The 18,688-nt window shown below is 41.6% G+C and overlaps 1 protein-coding gene across 6 annotated transcripts in view; it reads right to left on the minus strand.

The window, feature by feature from the left end:
* LOC132815678 (histone deacetylase 9-like) overlaps positions 1 to 18,688 on the minus strand; it is a 766,519-nt gene that overhangs the window by 645,879 nt on the left and 101,952 nt on the right. The gene's annotated exons all lie outside the window — the stretch shown is intronic.

Consider the following 18,688-nt stretch of genomic DNA (forward strand, 5'->3'; position numbering starts at 1 on the left):
TTCTGACACTCCCACTTACTGAAGGGAGCACCTGTTTTAACAGAACCCAGCACTGGAGTAGATTTCTCTGCAACTGCCTTCATCTATTTACTGCTATAAATGTATGTAAAAGAAAGAAATCACTCAGGCAAAATAATATCATCTGATCTACAAAACCATGTGAAAATATCTTCCCATTTTATTACTTTTTGATTGAAGCAATCCAACCATAGTTCTGGGGGGTAAAGGGATTAGAGGATATGGGGAGAAAGTACCATGTTCTCACTAAGTTGGACGATCAGCCATGATCATTCTGAATGGGGGAACAAGTGAAAGGGCTGAATAGACTACCCCTGCTCCTTTATTTCTATGTTACTTTTCAGTTTCATTTCAGAATTTTTATCTTTGCTGCTTCGGCTTTGCATCTATCAAGTAGCATTTACCTGAAGTGATTTTCACAGTTCATCAACTGAATCTGAGTATCTGTGGTTATTCCTTGTTCTCAAATTAAGGTGAACTCTTCAACCCCTCATTAGCTACAATAAATAATATGTCCATACATCTGACTGCCATCATATCCTGTAGTGCCCCATGTTGTATAGTATGCAATAAATGATCATATTTTCAGAGTCCTCTTCAGATCTGTGCTATGAACTTGAAGTTATAAAATCCAAACCTCTAGATTGCTATTTAAGATATTAATTGGCCTTAATGTGTCTGCTTGTGTTCTACCGACTGGAGAGGCTTGAGGATTTAGTTTTGAGATGTGGCATCAGACTGTAGCCTATGATGTCTGCCAAAGCCAAAATGGCATTAGAAACAAATGGTGAAGTCTGTAAATGGATGTATTCTCTTGCAGTTGTTCACCAAGCTATTCAGTCATCATCTACATTAGATCTTGACATATCACATTGCGCACATTGTAGATGTTGTCAGACTACAGCTTAGCCTGTGATTGATATTCCATACACCGCCTCTACTAATCAATAATTAAATATGAACCTTTATCCTGCTACAGTAGATAAATGTGCTTTTAACTGATGAGAAATGCATGGGTATTATAGTGGATTAAGCCAACTATTTAGGCAAGTCGAGAAAAACACATAATATTTCTCTCTAAATGTGCTGAAACACCAAAATTGCAAAGCGTTCTCAACAAATTAAGTGTGAGTTGACAAACTGACTTGAATGCTGTTGATTGACACATGTTTCCAATGTTGCCATTAAATGTTTGACAGATATTGCAGCATGAAATGTGAGTACTGAAGTCATTTCAGTGGCACAAGCATACATGGTAGTGTCAATTGAATATCTACTGTGTTCAGGGATGTGCAGGTAAGCTGCATTAATCAGGGGTAAATGTAGAGTAATAGCATGGGGGGATGGGTCTAGGTGGGTTAATCTTCAGAGGGTCAGTGTGGACTTGACCAAATGGCCTGTTTCACAGTGTAAGGATTCTGATTCTATAATACTCTTAATCCAGGTGAACACATCACATGCTGATTTAATCAATATCTTTGAAAAAAGGACATTTCAAATTCAATCAATACAACTAATGAGATCTATAAATTCTGCGAGTTGTCTTTTTTATTGCTGCATGAGCATTCTTGTATCTAATAAGCTCCTGCTGTTATGAGATCAACAAAACAACAGGAGACCAGCAGCCACTTTGTCAATTCCATTATACAGACAATGAAATCCCAATTTCTCATTTTAGTAACAAAATTACAAATTTTCTCCATTCCTTAATTACTGATACAAAATGTGTTGATACAAGAATTAAAACATTACATTGTATAAAATTCCTTGAACAATGGGAAATAGATAATGGCTTGATGTTATGAGTTTGTTTGTATCTATTACGTTTTCTTGCACTGCTGCTTGAAATCAGTTCACATCTCCCTGGAAACATAAAACTAGGAGCAGGTAAATGCCATTTAGCGCTTCAAATTTGCTCCACCATTCAATCTGATAATGACTGATCATCTAAACCAGTACATTATGCTCGCTTTCTCCCCATAATCTTTCATCACTTTAGTCCCAAGAAGTTCACGGGCTCACCAATCTGTGAGTGAAGAAATTGCATCTCAGCTCAGTCCTCAATGGCCTACTTCATATCCTTAAGCTGTGCCCGCTGGACTCACTGGACATTGGAAACATCCTTCCTGCATTCTGGTCCGGTTAGAATTCTTTTGGGTTTCCATGAGATTCTGCCTCATTCTTTTAAACTCCAGTGAAAAGAATCCTAACCAATCTCATCTTTCTTCATATGCCATCCTATAAAGCAGTTGGGTAAAGCTTTGTCGCAATCCTTCCATAGACAGGACATCCTTCCTCAGATAAAGAGACCAAAACTATAAGACTTTAGCACGCTAAAGTATAGGAGCAGAATTAGGCCAACAAACCTGCTCCACCAGTCAAGCCTTGCTGATATGTTTCTCAACTCCATTCCCCTTGCATGTTCTTGATCCCCTTTCCAATCAAAACATTTCTATCTCTGTTTTAATAACTCTCAATGACTTGGCCTCCACAGCCCTCTGCAGCAATAACTTCCATAGATTGACTACCCTGTGGCTGAAGAAATTCCACCTCATTTCAATTCTAAAGGGTTGTCCTTCACTCTGAGGCTGTGCTGTCCAGTCCTCGTCTTGTTTACTTGTGGAGACATCTTCTCCATGTCCACTCAATCCAAGCCTCTCAGTATTCCATAAATTTCAATCAGATCCCTCCACATTCTTCTAAACTCTATCAAATACAGACCCAAAGTCTTCTATCGCACCTCATGTGACAAGCCCTTCACTCCCAGGGTCATTCTTGTAAACCACCTCTGGACCCCCTCCAACACCAGCATATCTTTCCTTAGATACTGTGCCCATAACTGCACAATATTCCAAATCCAGCCTGACCAGAGTCTTATACAGCCTCAGCAGTACATCACTGCTCTTGTATTCTAGCCTCCTTGAAATCAATGCTAACATTGCATTTGCTTTCCAAATTGCCAACTGAACTTGCATGTTAAGCAGCACACAATGCTCCTGGTGTGGTTTCATCAAGGCCCCATACAATTACATTAAAACATTCTCAAATCCTCTTGCTATGAAGGCCAACATATGTCTGCCGCACCTGCATGTTTACATTCAGCAACTGGTCCAAGCACAGCCAAGTCTCATTGCATCTCACTGTTTCTCAATCTATCTCAATTCACATAATCATCTTCCATCCTCAAATACTGGTATTCTAAGAATAATACATCAAGAGTGCCTTGGATGGAGGGGCAGATTATACATTCCAGCAGCTCTTAAGGGGCCAGTCGTCACTTGATGTCTCATATTCAGGAGTGAAATGGCTGTTATCTGACAAATAGTGTACCTTGAGTTCAAGGTCAGAAATATGGATGGTTCTCTTCAGAGATAAGGATTTCCAAAGAAGAGGAACATTAAATTGAGGTGAAAGAGTTAATGAGCACTATCTTACCGATAGCTAGAATATTCAAGCAAGTGAACAAGGAATTTGATAATCAATATACTTTATTAGATGTGACAATTAGCAACTGAAAGTACTAATTATATGTGATAAAATATGTCTTCACTTAATAGTACTAGCAGGCGATACATTTCAGAAACTCAAGACCAGGGTGAGACCATTCAGTCCTTCTGCTGTCATTCAATTAAAAGGAAGAATAATCTCTATCTTAACCCCAATGTCCCTGCCTAGAAATATGTAATTCTTAGTACCTTTACAAAGCAAAAGTCTATCAACCTCAGTTTTAAAATTTTCCTTTGGCCTAGCTTTTAAAACTTTAGAGGAGAGTACTGAACATTTTGGTTTGTTTTTATTTGTCCATTGGATGTCCATAGGCCAACATTTGTTGGCTATGCCTATACAGCAAATCGTTAATTCCTGAGCGCCTAGCAAGTTATGTCATCGATGATATCATGCTCACATAATGATGGAGAACACTAAAGAAGACATAAAAAATAATTTCTCTCCACGTTATCCATTAAAACACCCATAACTCTGAACGTTTCTAATTGGCCTTTTTTTCAACTATTTTTACTCTCATCCCAGCATCATCTGTCTCTCCAATTTATGGATAGACAGTCCTTCATCCTGGATATCTTCAAGCTAAGCCTCTTCTGCATTCTTCCAAGACATTGGCACTTTCCTAAAGTGTGGTTACTAGAATCATGTATAATATTCCACCTGAGCACTGACAAGAGATTCATAATGATTTTATAACAATGCCCCTACTTGGGCAATCTAACTTGCAGTGCGCAATAAGATTCAAATTAGAAAATTATAGAGTAGTAATAATGGGGCACTTCAATTACCCTAACTTAGAATGTGATAGTGTTAGTGGAAAAAAATTGGAAAAATTCATGAAGTGCGTTCAGGAGATTTTTCTTGATTAATACATTTGTGGCCCAATGCACTGCCAGATCCAATTCAGAGAAATGAGGAGAGTCAAATAAATCAAATGTCAATAAAGGAACATTTAGAGAACAGTGATCATAATATCATAAAGGTTTGGTTAGTTATGGTAACAGCAAACAAAATCTAGAATTAAAACTAGTTGGTGCAAGGTTGATGCTGGTGAATTGCGAAAAGTTCCTGCTTCTGTCCAGCTTGCTGTGTCCTTCCAGCCCTACATATGGACCTAATGACCCAGAAATCTAGTGCCCTCCCTCTTGTACTGCAAATGCAGCCATCCTTTTCCTTCACTATCTTGCTTTTACTATGTAGATCATTGTGTAGCATTTGGAATATTACAGAGATTATGGCCTTTTTCCAAGCTCCTGAAACTCTGCTTGGTTCACCTCAATCCTTTCCTTACAATTGGCTTGGACATGAACCACAAATTCTGACTATTCCCTGTGTCATCTCGATTATCATGCACTTGCATGTAGTTGCAGAAATGTCCATCTCATGACATTTTAACCCCTTCATAAATGTTTCTACACTTTCTTGAACTTCTACCCTGTGCAGCTGAGTCTCCCACAGTTCTGTTGATTTGTTTCTCACTGTTCATCACCAGGACCCTTTCACTGTCACTGATATTCAACACTAAAATCACAGTTTGCAAGCGCAATCTTTCCAGGAGATTGCTTCCTATTCTTCCCTAGTCTGTCGGGTAGACACTGATCCCCACCTCCACTGAAATCTGTCGCTGTTGCGGGACAATGTTCCAAATTATTTATCCTCAAAATTCAAGTACACAATGTAACAATGTCAGTCAACTGTCAAGCTGAGTGACATATTTCAGCTGTTGCTGGAATTTCCTGAATATGTTGTTTACCAGGATACACAGTGTTTTGGCATTTCTGCTTGACACAGATGTGAGACGATAGGCTTCAATTGTCAGACATGTTTGAAATAACGTTTAAATTTAAGGCTGATAAGGCCAGATAACTGTTTAGTTTTAATACATATACTAGGTGAAGACCCAATGTCATGCTGCTTTAGACAGGATCAGTCTCTGCCCCATTTCATACTCAACCGTGTCCCTACTCTATGATCCAGACCTCCCCTCTTCTCCTACTTTAGACTGGGCAGGTCTTTGCACGAATGTTGTTTTAGATATTTTCCAATTACCCTGTTTAGAGATGTTATTCCGCATGTCTAGACTTCTGGAGTTGAATCCAGGCCTCCTTGCTCGGAGGTAGGGACACTATCAGAGTGCTACAGCAGCCCTACAGAAATAATATATGAGTTATTTGCTGTTCTGTAACTGGCATTTTCAAAGATGTTATTATTCACCTCTGGAACAGGTGAGATTTGATCGCTGGCCTCCTGGTTCTGAGGTAGAGACACTATCATTGCACCAAATGAGCACTTCCAATGCTGCTTTATACTGATCTGATGCAGAGTTACATTGGATGTGAATCACAAATCAAAAATATAGATCCAAGCAAATGAAGATGTCAGCTTTCAATGTATGGGCGATAATAATGCACCAGTTGGATCTTAATCACAGTTCATTAGCACCATGGTCACTTTTACTGATTCAGCATTTCATTTTCATCTTTTCTTTATATGTGACAAGGAAGAATGTAGGTAACTGGAAATTAGATATGAGGGGTTGTGTTTAACGAAGAATAGGAAGTACTATAGCAACAGCAGATTGGTAAAGGGAGAAGGATTACGTGTGTAGGGTTTCATTTTGCATGCATGTGGCGTCATCAGTGAAATAAATAACTTTTACATGCGTGGGGATCCTACTTTAGTTTGCATGAGGAAGTTTTATTTATTAGGCTGTACTTTCATTTCAGCTTGGAGAAACCTAGCCAATGTAATTTTGCGATTCTCTAAGTGCAAACTCGACCCCTTGCGTGACATTATGAGGAGTTTTCACACAATGATCGGGTTTGCAGTTCATTTTCTGAACCCCATTGGAGCTTGTGCAGCGTCTGGATGTGGAGGTGGCCCCTCTCAGTTGTTCAAGCCAACAGCCCAGCTCCCAACTTTGTTTAAAGTCCTCCTAAACTGAACCATTCCATCCATCACCTCCCAAATATCCTCCATCACTCCAAGCCGCCTCACACTTTGCCGTGCCATCTTGTTCTTACTCACATTTCCTCTTGCCACTCCACACCCCATCACAATCCCTATACCCCTCCACATTCTCCCATACCACTCCATGCCCCCTCATAACCACAATCCTACCTCCCAATTACCATGCCCCTTACATTCCCCATGTCAATCATGCCACCATTATGCCTTAAGTATCCTCCCTAGACACTTACTTGTATGTAGAGTTCTCAGAAGTCATGCAATAACTGAGAATTTTTTTAAATAATTGGAAATTCATTAAACCTCTAATTAAGACCATAAGACATAGGAGTGGAAGTAAGGCCATTCGGCCCATCGAGTCCACTCCGCCATTCAATCATGGCTGATGGGCATTTCAACTCCACTTACCAGCATTCTCCCCGTAGCCCTTAATTCCTCGAGACAACAAGAATCTATCAATCTCTCCCTTGAAGACATTTAGCATCCCGGCCTCCACTGCACTCAGTGGCAATGAATTCCACAGGCCCACCACCCTCTGGCTGAAGAAATGTCTCCGCATTTCTGTTCTGAACTGACGCCCTCTAATTCTAAGGCTGTGTCCACGGGTCCTAGTCTCCTCGCCTAACGGAAACAATTTCCTAGCATCCACCTTTTCCGAGCCATATATTATCTTGTATGTCTCTATTAAGTCTCCCCTTAATCTTCTAAACTCCAATGAATACAATCCCAGGACCCTCAACCGTTCCTCATATGTTAGACCTACCATTCTAGGGATCATCCGTGTGAATCTCCACTGGACACGTTCCAGTGCCAGTATGTCCTTCCTGAGGTGTGGGGACCAAAACTGGACACAGTACTCCAAATGGGGCCTAACCAGAGCTTTATAAAGTCTCAGTAGCACATCTCTGCTTTTATATTCCAACCCTCTTGAGATAAGAGACAACATTGCATTCGCTTTCTTAATCACGGACTCAACCTGCATGTTTACCTTTAGAGAATCCTCGACTAGCACTCCCAGATCCCTTTGTACTTTGGCTTTACTAATTTTCTTACCATTTAGAAAGTAGTCTATGCTTTTATTCTTTTTGCCAAAGTGCAAGACCTCGCACTTGCTCACGTTAAATTCCATCAGCCATTTCCTGGACCACTCTCCCAAACTGTCTAGATCCTTCTGGAGCCTCCCCACTTCCTCAGTACTACCTGCCTGTCTACCTAACTTCGTATCATCGGCAAACTTCACTAGAATGCCCCCAGTCCCCTCATCCAAATCATTAATATATAATGCGAACAGCTGTGGCCCCAACGCTGAACCCTGCGGGACACCGCTCGTCACCGGCTGTTTAAGTGTTTAAGTCATTCCTGAATTCTAATTCACTGTCTATGACACTGGATCATAAAATAAAGGACAGGTAAGAGTTTAAATGTTTATTTGTTTTTTTTGTCTTTATTCATCCACAGGATGATGGCATTGTTGGCTAGCCAGCATTTATTGCCCATCCCAAATTACCCAGAGGCCAATTAAGAATCAATGACATTGCTATGAGTCCAGAATCACATGCAAGTCAGGATAGCAGTTTTGTCCCCAAAGGACATTATTGAACCAGATGGGTTTTTCCCTCCAATTGCCAATGGATTCATGGTCATCATTAGATACCTAACTCCAGATTTTTATTAAATGCAAATTCCACCATCTGCCATGACAGGATTCAAACCTGGGTCCCCAAAGTGTCTCTGGGTTAACAGTCCAGCAATAATACCACTAGGTCATCTGCCTCCCTTCTTGTTTTTTAAAAGCATGAAACCATATCAAAGGCATAATCTGTTATTACAGACTTGTAAAATTTTCTATAGCTTTTGCATCAATTAATACCACCAGCTAAGCTAAAACTTATGAAACTCAGCCAGACATTCACAATGGAACAGTTGTCATAATGAGATTCCAGCTTCACTAGAAGAATATTTACACTTATTATAATAATGTAATACATATCCATCTGAAAGTTGAGTATACATTAAAGAATGGGGAGTGGAGGGGAGCAGGTGCAGATCATTCTTTTCTTTTGGAAACACATTCTTTAAAAAAACAAAACAGATCTGCCAGTGTATTTTGCAGACAAGGCATCCCTAACTCATAAAAAGGCCAGAAGGAAATGTTGCAGTGTTGAGAATGTGGAAGAAAAGTGCATTTCCCTTCATAAAATTTCAGTGTGACCATACGTACTGTAGAATGTACTTCGACATCCAGTTGAAAATGTTGGCCCTTTGTGTATGAAGGCCAGTTTGTGCATGGAATGACCACAACATCTTCTGAACCATAAATATGTTGTCCATTCTCATTTTTCCACTCTCTTTTCTATCTTACTCAAAAAAAGTATCTCTTTTGTACAGCATATTTAGTTCATCATTAGAAGATGTAGACATTGGGCAAAATTTTCTCAAAAATTAGCTGAGTGCCAATTTTGAGGAGTGTAAAAAAGGTTTAACTCAGTGAGCTCCAGAGAGTTTTCTCACACAATGTTATGTTGCTCATTACCTTTGCAGGAAACTCCCACAATGCTGCACTCTGACTGTCTTGCACGCACCAGCAGCACAAGTGCTCACTGTTGCTGGTACTCTGGTGACTTCCTGCTACTGGTGTCAGTATTGTATTATTATTACAATATGCACAGCAATACCACAAGAAAGTTTATGACCTTGTATGCTCCACAAAGGTAATTGCCAACATCTTCTTGCTGCTACTTCACACTCACTCTAACTTGAACTCTGCTACTACACCCCCTTCCCACCAAGACTCATGATCTACCATTCCCACAGCTGTATGCAACACCTTCCCCTAGCAGCTCTCATGCAACCCATCTCCCGGATTATCAACCCTGCAAGCTCCCTTACTCAGAGTGCCACACGATTATCACTTGTGCATATTTCCCTTGATTTTTAGAATAAAGAACAAAGAACATTTACAGCCCAGGAACAGGCCCTTCGGCCTACGCTGATCCAAATCCACTGTCTAAACTTATCGCCCAATTCCTAGGATCTGTACTCCTCTGCTCTTACTCACACCTCTGTCCAGATGCATCTTAAATGAATCTACCATGCCTGCCTCTACTACCTCTGCTAGCAAAGCGTTCCAGATACATCCACCCTCTGTGTAAAGTACTTGCTGCATGTATCCCCCTTAAACTTTTCTCCTCTCACCTTGAATGTGTGACCTCTTGTTATTGAATCCCTCACCCTGGGAAAAAATCTTATCTCTATCCACCCTGTCTATACTCTTCATGATTTTGTCAATCAGGTCCCCCCTCAATCTCTTTTTCTTTAATGAAAACAATCCCAACCTACTCAACCTCTCTTCATAGCTAGCACCTTCCATACCAGGCACCATCCTTGTAAACCTTCTCTGCACCCTCTCCAAAGCATCCACATCCTTTTGGTAATGTGGCAACTAGAAGTGTACACAGTATTCTAAATGTGGCCAAACCAAAGTCATGTACAATTTTAACATGCCCTGTCAGCTCTTAAACTCAAACCTCCTGGCTGATGAAGGCAAGCATACCATATGCCTTCTTGACCACTCTATCCACCTGTGCAGCCACCTTCAGGGTACAATGGACCTGAACTCCCAGATCTCTCTGCTCATCAACTTTTCCCAAGGCTCTTCCATTTACTGTATAGTTCACTTGAGAATTAGTTCTCCCAAAATGCATCACTTCACATTTGCCTGGATTAAACTCCGTCTGCCAATTCTCCACCCAACTCTCCAGTCTATCTGTATTCTCCTGTATTCTTTGACAGTCCCCTATGCTTTCTACTACTCCGCCAATCTTTGTGTCATCTGCAAACTTACTGATCAGACCACCAATGCGGTCTTCCAGCTCATCTATGTATATCACAAACAACAGTGACCCCAGCACCGATCCCTGTGGAACACCATGGGTTACCTTTCTCCAGTTCAAGAAACCCCCTTCAACTATTACTCTCTGTCTCCTGTCGCTCAATCAGTTCTTTATCCACCCAGCTAGAACCCATGCATACCTTGTGACTTCACTTTCTCCATTAGTTTACCATGGGGAACCTAATCAAATGCCTTACTACAGCCCTTCCTTTATCTATCAACTTGGTCACTTCCTCAAAGAACTCTATTAAGTTAATAAAGCATGATCTCCCCCACACAAAACCCATGTTGCCTATCATTGATAAGCCTATTATTTTCCAAATATAAATGGATTCTATCCCTCAGTACCTTCTCCAACAACTTTCCCACCACTGATGTCAGGCTCACTGGTCTGTAGTTACTTGAAATATCCCTACTACCCTTTTTGTACAGGGGGACAACATTAGCAACTCTCCAGTCTTCCAGCATTTCACCTGTGTTTAAGGATTCTACAAAGATATCTTTTAGGGCCCAGCTATATCCTCTCTTGCCTCCCTCAGCAACCTGGGATAGATCTCATCCGGTCCTGGGGATTTGTCCATCTTAATAACCTCTAGCTTACCCAACACATCTTCCCTGCTTATGTCAACGTGATCCAGAGTAAACAAACTTCTATCTCCAATCTCAACATTCATCATGTCCCTCTCCTCAGTGAACACTGATGCAAAGTAATCATTGAGAATCTCACCCATTTTCTCAGGTTCGACACACAGCCTTCTTTCCTTGTCCTCCAGTGAACCAACCCTTTCTCTGGTTACCCTCTTGCTTCTCATATAAGAATAAAAGGCTTTGGGATTCTCCCTAATTCTCCTTATTAAAGTTATTTCATGATCCCTTTTAGCTCGCTTGATTCCTTGTTTAAGATTGCCCTGCTCTCCTGATATTCCTCCAAGGCCCATTCTGTTCTTAGCTGCCTCGACCTTATTCACGCTTCCGTTTTTTTCTTGGCTAGTTGCATGATTTCTCCTGTCATCCACAGTTCACGAATCTTGCCTTTCCTCTCCCTTGTTTTCAAAGGGACAAGCCTACCCTGCACTATCTTCGAAAGCCTCCCACATATCTAATGTTGACTTCCATTCAAATGGTTGCCCCCAGTCCACATTTCCCAGCTCCTGCCAAATTTTGATATAATTGGCCTTGGCCCAGTTTAGTACTCTTCCCTTAGGACCACTCTCATCTTTGTTTACGAGTATTTTAAAGCTTACAGAATTGTGGTCACTATTCCCAAAGAAATCCCGCAGTGCAACTTCTAGCACCTGGCCAGGCTCATTCCTCAACACCAGGTCCAATATGGCCCCTTATTGCTTCCAATTAAACCTGTTGGACTATAACCTGGTGTTGTATGATTTTTAACTTTGTACACCCTCCATAGTGTTCTCCTTTGGCACAGCCATGATATCATTCCTGACCCCAGCAATGCAACTCCTCCACCCCTTTTATCTCCCTCCTGTCCTGTCTGAAGCATCTATATTCCTGGAACATTTAGTTGCCAATCATCATGCCCTTCCTTCAACTAAGTATCTGTGATTGCAATAATGTCATACACCCAGGCACCAATCCAAGCCCTAAGTTTGTCTGCCTTACCCACTATACTCCTTGCATTAAAATATATGCACTTCAGACCACTAGTTCCTTTGCGTTCATCTGCTCTCTGCCTACTCTTCCCCTTGATAATGCTAACTTCATGATCCTTACCGTCTCTAGTTTCTATCTTACTGTCTACTAGTCTTCTCTTCTGGTTCCCAGTCCCCTGCCACATTAGTTTAAACCCTCCCCAACAGCACTAGCAAACACTCCCCCAAGGACATTAGTTTCAGTCTGGTTCAGGTGTAGACCATCCAATTTGTAACAGCCCCACCTTCCCCAGAACCGGTCCCAATGTCCCAGAAATCTGAACCCCTCCCTCCTACACCATGCCTCAAGCCATGTGTTCATTCTACCTAGTCTTTCATTTCTACCTTGGCTAGCACATGGCAGTGGTAGCAATCCTGAGATCACCAGTTTTGAGGGCCACCTCCTTAACTTCTCTCCTAGCTCCCTGAATTCTGCTTTCAGGATCTCATCTAGTTTGTTTTACTTATATCATTGGTGCCTATATGCACCACAACAACTGCCTGTTCACCGCCACCTCCCCCCCCCCCCACCTTCTTTCAGAATGCTCCGCAGCCGATCAGTGACATCCCTGACCTGAGCACCTGGGAGGCAACATACCAAGAGTCTCATTTTCGGCCACAGAACCACCTATCTACTCCCCTTACAATAGAATCCCATATGACTATGGCCCTACGAGTCTTTTTCAAGCCCTTCTGAACAGCAGAGCCTGCCACAGTGCCATGATCCTGACAACTGCTGCCCTCCTCGGTAAGCCAACTCCCCCAACAGTATCCAAAAGTGTTTTGGAGGAAGATGACTTGACGGGACACCTGCACTACCTTCCTATTCTTTCTCTGCCTTTTGGTCACTCATTCACTGTCTCCCTCAGCAATTCTAATCTGCAGTCTGACCAATTCACTAAATATGCTACCATGACCTCCTCAGCATCGCGGATGCTCCACAGTGAGTCCATCCGCAGCTCCAGAGCCTCATGCAGTCAAACAAGAGCTGCAGCTGGACACACATCTTGCAAATGTAAGAGTCAAGGACGTCAGCCATGTCCCTTACATCCCACATCAAGCAAGAGGCACATGCCATGGGTCTGAGGTCCCCTGCCATTGTCAGCCTTAGCTCTAACTCAACTAACCTTCCTGATAACCTCCTGGTCTCCAATGTCACTTTCACTCTGTCTTCCGCTGCTCCTGGACAAGAAAATTGTAGAGTTCAGTTTCAGCATATCTGGGATTCCCCAGATTATTTATTCAACCAATAATGCCTTCGAAAAATTAAGCAAAATTTTGGTACAAAATGTACCTACGGGGAAGTTTGCTGATCATCTGTGGACAGATGCTTAAAGGCTACAATACAAGGTATACAAAAAAATGCTTCTAGAAAGATAATCAAACAGTCACATAAATACATAATAAACAATGATTTGATTTTTTTTCTGGTTTTAGCAACACAGAAGCAAAACAAAACCAATTTAGTGAAACTATACACAGCCTTTAAAACCAAGTATAATGAAAGAAAAAATCCCTTTCTCTGCTTCTTTGTTACTCAGCTAATTCTCAAATTGCCCAAGCAGAATTAATTGTTTTAAAGAGACTGCTTTTCAATCATTTATTTACATGCAGTCCCTGATTTACAAATTTCTGACTCACAAAGGCCCATACTTACAACTGAGATACCATGTTAATATTAATTTTAACAATACAAAGCTTTTTCACATTTACAAATGGCTTTTTTTTAAATTGTACTGTATAATATTATGTTCTGACTGGCATTAATTCACTTATGAATGTACTCAATAGCAGAATCTATTCCTAACTCAGGGACTGCCTGTACGCATTCCAGTGATACAAAAAGAAGAGTCTATTTTCAAAATTCTGTTAAATTAGAATAACAGACAATAAACAAGAGCAGATTCTAAAATGGAAGTAGAAAGAAATAGAATTTAAAAATGACTTGCATTTATATAGCATTTTTCATAATCACAGGATGTCTCAAAGCCCTTATAGATAATGAGATAGTTCTTAGAGAGTCGTCATTCTTATAATCTCAGAAACACCGCAACCAATGCATAGCCATTCCCACAAATATTCCATGAAAATGATCAGTTTATCTACTTTTGCAAAGTTGTTTGAGGGATAAATATTGGACAGGTACTGGATATAACTCCCCCTACTCTTCTTTAAAGTACTGCTATGATTCTTTCTACCAAGCCAATTAGGTAGATATGGCTTCAGTTTAACATTCCATCTAAATGGTTTTTTTGACACTGCTGCACTGTGAGACATTGAAATATCAGCCTTGATTTTTATACTCAAACACTGATAGAGTCATAGAGTCATAGAGATGTACAGCACGGAAACAGACCCTTCGGTCCAACCCGTCCATGCCGACCAGATATCCCAACCCAATTTAGTCCCACCTGCCAGCACCCAGCCTATATCCCTCCAAACCCTTCCTATTCATATACCCATCCAAATGCCTCTTAAATGTTGCAATGGTACCAGCCTCCACCACATCCTCTGGCAGCTCATTCCATACACGTACCACCATCTGCGTGAAAAAGTCACCTTTTAGGTCTCTTTAATATCTTTCCCCTCTCACCCTAAACCTATGCCTTCTAGTTCTGGACTCCCCCACCCCAGGGAACAGACTTTGTCTATTTATCCTATCCATGCCCCTCATAATTTTGTAAACCTCTATAAGGTCACCCCTTAGCCTCCGACGCTGCAGGGAAAACAGCCCCAGCCTGTTCAGCCTCTCCCTGTAGCTCAGATCCTCCAACCCTGGCAACATCCTTGTAAATCTTTTGTGAACCCTTTCAAGTTTCACAACATCTTTCTGATAGGAAATAGAACAGAATTGTACGCAATATTCCAATAGTGGCCTAACCAATGTCCTATACAGCCGCAACATGACCATCCAACTCCTGTACTCAATACTCTGACCAATAAAGGAAAGCATACCTAACGCCTTCTTCACTATCCTATCTACCTGTGACTCCACTTTCAAGGAGCTATGAACCTGCACTCCAAGGTCTCTTTGTTCAGCAACACTCCCTAGGACCTTACCATTAAGTGTATAAGTCCTGCTAAGATTTGTTTTCCCAAAATGCAGCACCTCACATTTACCTGAATTAAACTCCATCTGCCACTTCTCAGCCCATTGGCCCATCTGGTCCAGATCCTGTTGTAATCTGAGGTAACCCTCTTTGCTGTCCACTACATCTCCAATTTTGGTGTCATCTGCAAACTTACTAACTGTACCTCTTAAGCTCGCATCCAAATCATTTATGTAAATAACAAAAAGTAGAGGGCCCAGCACTGATCCTTGTGGCACTCCACTGGTCACAGGCCTCCAGTCTGAAATTCAACCCTCCGCCACCACCCTCTGTCTTCTACTTTTGAGCCGGTTCTGTATCCGAATGGCTAGTTCTCCCTGTATTCCATGAGATCTAACCTTACTCATCAGTCTCCCATGGGAAACCTTGTCAAACGCCTTACTGAAATCCATATAGATCACATCTACTGCTCTGCCCTCAATCTTATTTGTTACTTCTTCAAAAAACTCAATCAAGTTTGTGAGACATGATTTACTACGCACAAAGCCATGTTGACTATCCCGAATCAGTCCTTGCTTTTCCAAATACATGTACATCCTGTCCTTCAGGACTCTCTCCAACAAATTGCCCACCACCGAGGTCAGGCTCACTGGTCTATAGTTCCCTGGCATGTCTTTACTGCCCTTCTTAAACAGTGGCACCACGTTTGCTAACCTCCAGACTTCTGGCACCTCACCTGTGACTATTGATTTTACAAATATCTCAGCAAAAGGTCCAGCAATTACTTCTCTAGCTTCGCACAGAGTTCTCAGGTACTCCTAATCAGGTCCTGGGGATTTATCCACCTTTAATCATTTCAAGACATCCAGCACTTCCTCCTCTGTAATCTGGACATTTTACAAGATGTCACCATCTATTTCCCTGCAATCTATATCTTCCATATCCTTTTCCACAGTAAATACTGATGCAAAATACTCGTTTAATATCTCCCCCATTTTCTGTGGCTCCACACAAAGGTCGCCTTGCTGATCTTTGAGGGGCCCTATTCTCTCCCTAGTTACCTTTTTGTCCTTAATATATTTGTAAAAACGCTTTGGATTCTTCTTAATTCTATTTGCCAAAGCTATCTCATGTCCCCTTTTTGCCCTCCTGATTTCCCTCTTTAGTATACTCCTACTTTCTTTATACTCTAAGGATTCACTCGATCTATCCTGTCAATGCCTGACATATGCTTCCTTCTTTTTCTTAACCAAACCTTCAATATCGTTAGTCATCCAGCATTCCCTATACCTACCAGCCTTCCCTTTCACCCTGACAGGAATATACTTTTTCTGGATTCTTGCTATCTCATTTCTGAAGGCTTCCCATTTTCCAGCCGTCCCTTTACTTGCGAACATCTGCCTCCAATCAGCGTTCGAAAGTTTTTGCGTAATACTGTCAAAACTGGCCTTTCTCCAATTTAGGGCTTCAACTTTTAAATCTGGTCTATCCTTTTCCATCACTATTTTAAAACGAATAGAATTATGGTCGCTGGCCCCAAAGTGCTCCTCCACTGACACCTCAGTCACCTGCCCTGCCTTATTTCCCAAGAGTACTTCAGGTTTTGCACGTTCTCTAGTAGGTACATCCACATACTGAATCAGAAAATTGTCTTGTACACATTTAAGAAATTCCTCTCCATCTAAACTTTTAACACAATGGCAGTCCCAGTCGATGTTTGCAAAGTTAAAATCCCCGACTATAACTACCCTATTATTCTTACAGATGGCTGAGATCTCCTTACAAGTTTGTTTCTCAATTTCCCTCTGAATATTGGGGGGTCTATAATACAATCCCAATAAGGTGATCATCCCTTTCTTATTTCTCAGTTTCACCCTAATAACTTCCCTGGATGTATTTCCGGGAATATCCTCCCTCAGCACAGGTGTAATGCTATCCCTTATCAAAAATGCCACTCCTCCTCCTCTATTGCCTCCCTTTCTATCCTTCCTGTAGCATTTGTATCCTGGAACATTAAGCTGCCAGTCCTGCCCATCCCTGAGCCATGTTTCTGTAATTGCTATGATATCCCAGTCCCATGTTCCTAACCATGCCCTGAGTTCATCTGTCTTCCCTGTTCGGCCCCTTGCATTGAAATAAATGCAGTTTAATTTATTAGTCCTACCTTGTCCCTGCCTGCCCTGACTGTGACTCACTTCTGTTCTCATCTGTACCTGTCTCAGATCGATCTCTTTCCTCACTACCTCCCTGGGTCCCACCTCCCCACCTTACTACTTTATATCCTCCTGAGTAGTTCTAGCAAATTTCCCTGCCAGTATATTAGTCCCCTTCCAATTTAGGTGCAAACCGTCCTCCTTGTATACGTCACTTCTACCCCAAAAGAGATTCCAATGATCCAAAAATGTGAATCCTTCTCCCATAGATCAGCTCCTCAGCCATGCATTCATCTGCTCTATCCTCCTATTCCTACCCTCACTAGCTTGTAGCACTGGGAGTAATCCAGATATTACTACCCTTGAGGACATCCTTTTTAAATTTCTGCCTAACTCTCAGTAATCTCCCTTCAGAGTCTCAACCTTTTCCCTTCCAATGTCGTTGGTTCTAATGTGGACAATGACCGTCTGCTGGCCCCTCTCTCCCGTGAGAACATTCTGCACCTTCTGAGACATCCTTGATCCTGGCACCAGGGAAACAACACACCATTCTGCTTTTTCTCTGCTGGCCACAGAAACATTTGTCTGTACCTCTGACTACAGAATCCCCTAACACAATTGATCTCTTGGAAGCTGATGTACCCCTCATTGCATTAGAGCCAGTCTCAAAACCAGAAACTTGGCTGTTCGTGCTACGTTCCCCTGAGAATCCATCACCCCCTACATTTTCCAAAACAGCATACCTGTTTGAAATGGGTATATCCACAAAAGACTCCTGCCCTAGGTGCCGACCTCTCTCACCCTTCCTGGAGTTAACCCATCAATGTGACTGTATCTGAGACTTTTCCCGCTTCCTATAACTGCCATCCATCACATGCTGTTGCTGTTTCAAATTCCTCATCGCTTCTATCTGTGTCTCCAACCGATCCACTCGATCTGATAAGATTCGCATCCAACAGCATTTATGGCAGATACAATCCGCAGTAACCCTTAAACTCTCTTTAAACCCCCACATCTGACAAGAAGTACATATCACTGCAAAGGTCATTTTTGCTCCTTCACCATCTACAAACCCAGAAAATAACACCGTCTTATTCCTCTACAAACACTGCCCTAAGTTAAATTAATAGCTATGGCTTATATTTTAAGTTTAATCAAGAGACTTATCTCCGAAAACATATAATCAAGAAAGAATCCACTATACTCACTACTGCAGCCTTTCTCTTTGACAGGCTTAAAACAACGATTAACTTATCTGATTCTGTGCTGTGAATTTCACCCAACAGTTCCTCCAAGATTAGTTGTGAATTTCACTGTTTGTTAATTTTCCCAGATGCACTCCGATGTCCAGCGATACACGAATTCAAACAGCAAAGGCAGTAACTGTGCAGGTTATCTCTCTCTCTCTCTCCTGCAATGACCTCACCATGTGCTTACTTTGTCTGTTCTTCT

This window comes from Hemiscyllium ocellatum, chromosome 5, assembly GCF_020745735.1.
Source record: "Hemiscyllium ocellatum isolate sHemOce1 chromosome 5, sHemOce1.pat.X.cur, whole genome shotgun sequence".
Taxonomy (NCBI): Eukaryota; Metazoa; Chordata; class Chondrichthyes; order Orectolobiformes; family Hemiscylliidae; genus Hemiscyllium; species Hemiscyllium ocellatum.